At 38.0% G+C, this 3690-nt stretch overlaps 1 pseudogene; it reads left to right on the top strand.

The window, feature by feature from the left end:
* The first annotated feature begins 2603 nt into the window (after positions 1–2603).
* Positions 2604–3237, top strand: LOC121832655 (vacuolar protein sorting-associated protein 29 pseudogene; annotated as a pseudogene).
* The last annotated feature ends 453 nt before the right edge of the window (positions 3238–3690 follow it).

Here is a 3690-nt window from a genome sequence, read left to right as displayed (position 1 = left end):
AAGATGGACAATAGCATATTAATCTCACTGGACAGGTTCATGGCGTCCATATGCACACACTCACACAAGTATGTGCATACCTGCAATTCATACACACACACACACACACACACACACACACACAAACACAAACACATGAGAGAGAGAGAGAGAGAGAGAGAGAGAGAGAGAGAGAGAGAGAGAATATTTAAATACCAAGTTGACAGTGGATGAACTTGTGATGGTTAAGAATATTAACCACCAACTTAACAGAATCTAGACCTTCTGGGTACATATGTGAAGGAGTTTCTAGATTAAGTTAATAGACATAGACTCACCCCAATCGTGTTAGGCAGTATTCCATGGACTAGGGTTCCAGATGCAATAAAAAGAAAATGGTAAAGTGAGCCAAACACCAGTATTCATCTTTTTCTCTTTCCTGAATGCAGATGCAATGTGACTGTCCTACCTAGGTTTCTATTACTATGATAAACATGATAACCAAAGGCAACTTGGGAAGTGTAGTTGGAAGTTTTCCTGTGTTCTGCCCAGTCCCATGGGTGCTCAGACCCAAATAAACACACAGAGGCTTATATTATTTCAAACTATGGCCATGGCAGGCTTCTTTCTAGCTAGCTCTTTTATCTTAAATTAACCCATATAAATCTATTCCTTGCCATGTGGCTTGTGGCTTATTGGTACTTTACATCTTACTTCTCCCGGCAGCAGCTAGCAGTGTTTGCCCCACTCTCCTTTCTTCTTTCTTATCTGTCTTGGATTTTTTCCACCTGGCTCCATCCTGCCCTGCCATAGGCCAATGTAGCTTTATTTATCAACCAATCAGAGCAACACATATTCACAGCATACAGAAAGACATCCCACAGAACTTCCCCTTTTGTATCTAATCAAAAAAGAAGGTTTTAACTTTAACAGTAAAATTACATATAACAAAACAGTTATCAAGCAAGTTGATACAACATTTTGTCAGCAGTCAAAGGTAAGAACAGTGTCTTTGCACAAATGGCTATTTTTGCCAAGAAGAAGATTGACTCTATATGGAATGTCTTTAATGCCCATCCTTCTCTCTGAAGTAAATCGGTGCTGCCAGGAGTAGACGCATCTCATTGTCCAGAAAGTCTAAGTTCTTAAAACATTTTAAATGCCGTATTTTGTAGGTCTTTGAAGTGTTTGAAGATTACCTGCCTAATTGAAATATATCTATGTATACCTAGAAAACTTAACTAACATAACTATAAATGTGATTATCATAAATGACTAATTATTAATCTATTTCTTAAATACACATTACAATTTAAAATTGCATAAACATATCTTTTTTTTTTTTTTTTTTTTTTTTGGTTTTTCGAGACAGGGTTTCTCTGTGTAGCTTTGCGCCTTTCCTGGAGCTCACTTGGTAGCCCAGGCTGGCCTCGAACTCACAGAGATCCGCCTGGCTCTGCCTCCCGAGTGCTGGGATTAAAGGCGTGCGCCACCACCGCCCGGCACATAAACATATCTTAAACAAGAGTAGAAGTATACATACAATATAACAAAATTAACTTTAAATTTGTAATAAACTAAAATCTATAGCAACATAAAACATTTTAAACAAGTTGTTGCTCTTTAAAAGTAGAAATCTAAATCTACCCTTTCATCCTATTATATCTTCAGCATCATCCCTTTTCTTCTTTAGAAAGAGATTGTATTTATAATCAACCTGCTTTAAAGAAAAATAAACATTCATAAACAATATTTTGGGAATTTGGGCATAGCTTTGCCTACTACTTCATCCTGATTGAGGGTGCTGGCAATCTTATGGGGATCCTGAGAAAATTAAGAAGGATGGTCAAGTCCTGAGAAGACCGGCTATAACCTTTGTTGATAGGTACAATCTGTTAAAATTCAGGAGGTCCAGCTTGATCAAATCTGATCCATATTAACCTGGAACAAATCCATAGCTTCTTGCTTCCTATAGAAACAAAGCAACAGGGAAGGAATGTCTTTATTTTACCTTGTCGCCTACAGTCCATCATAGCAGAAGGTAGAACAGGAATTCAAAGCAGGAACCTGTACACAAGAACAGAAACAGAGACCATGGAGAGACACTGCTTACTGGCTTGCTCAGCTACCCCACAAGGGGATGAGCCCTTCCATGTCCATCATTAATTAAGAAAATGCCCCTACAAACCTGCCTAGAGGCAAACATTCCCCACCTCCCTTCCCATATGACCCTAGCTTGTGTCAAGTTAACAAAAATATAAACAGCACAATTACCAACTGCCTCACATTCCTTGCTGTTAGGCATTCTCCACTGTGATGGGCTATTCCCTAGAACTGTGAGCCAAATCAACCATTTCTCAATTGAGTGGCTTTTATCAGATACTTCATTATGGCGGTGAGTAAAGTAACTAATTCAGAAACACATCAAGCACCCAGCCAACTTGCTATTGACTCATTCCCTAAATAGAATTGGACACTGAAATATCAGAAGCTTAAGAAAACCTCTAAATTGAGAAACACAATCAAAAGAAATGAGTAGAATAGGAACTCAGTGAAACAGACCATGTGAAGAGAAGAAAGAAACTGAAGACAAACTTTAATTACTGCCCTTGCCTAAATAAGACATGCCGCATCCCATATATAAAATAAGAAGCTATAAAAAAAATAATAATGGAGAAGTGGGCAGGTCACCCAGGAGTCTGAGGAAGAGGGAGGCAGCAAAGCCTGGTTGGTACAACAGTTTGCCAACTAAATTTTAAAAAATGGTACCAAGAAAAAAAAAAGATTCAATACATTCTATGTACTGAAAGCCTTTCCACAAAAGAATGTTATGAGTATCTGAAAGCTGGCTTCTCTCTACCGTGAGAGAAGACTTTGATGAGAAGCCAGATTATCTGGAACAGAAAGTTACAACTGTGCGTAAGTTCAAAATCCATGGACACAAAGTTATTCCATGGAGAGATGTAGCTGTCTTAGCCCTGTTCCAGTTTCATGCTGACAAACTTTTCTCAGGACACACACACACACACACACACACACACACACACACACACACACACACACACACACTTGAAGCATGAAAATAAATTCTACATTAACCCAAGTTCTGCTACTGGAGCATGTTATGCATTGGAAACAAATACAGGTCTGTCACTTGTGATGATAGACATCTAGCCTTCTACAGTGGTCACTTATATCTATCAGCTAATTGGAAGTGATGAGAAAGAAGAATGAATCGAATACAAAAAAAAATCATAAAGCCAGGCTGCTGTGATAATTTTTCCACTCTTCTCATCTTTCTGTTCAAATGAAATAACTTAACATCAAATTATATCACTTTAATAATATTTTGCAGTAAAAATGATCTTTTGTTAATACATAATTACTCTAGGTTGCTTATAAACTGTAAGAATATATTTAGGTTGCAGTATAGTTTTTATCAGTAAAATCCAGCACATAGTAATGTTACGCCCTTTTTCATACAGCAGAATGGGAAGAGTGAACTCATAATCCAGGATCAATGGTTGCTTCTGGTGACCCCTATGAATTAAGAGTTCAGAAAATCAAGACCCCAAAACAAGATAGCATCAACCCCTAAGCCTGCAATGTTTTCCCATTCAGTATCAGAGGGTCTGAGAGAGGTTGAAATCAAATCAAGTCTTCTTTAGAAACCAGAGTGGAGACAAATAGAATCTCCATGCCTCACCCAAG

This window comes from Peromyscus maniculatus, chromosome 10, assembly GCF_049852395.1.
Source record: "Peromyscus maniculatus bairdii isolate BWxNUB_F1_BW_parent chromosome 10, HU_Pman_BW_mat_3.1, whole genome shotgun sequence".
NCBI classification, from domain to species: Eukaryota; Metazoa; Chordata; class Mammalia; order Rodentia; family Cricetidae; genus Peromyscus; species Peromyscus maniculatus.
Note: the sequence above shows the minus strand (reverse complement) of the source record. Positions and strands in the feature narration are given on the sequence as shown.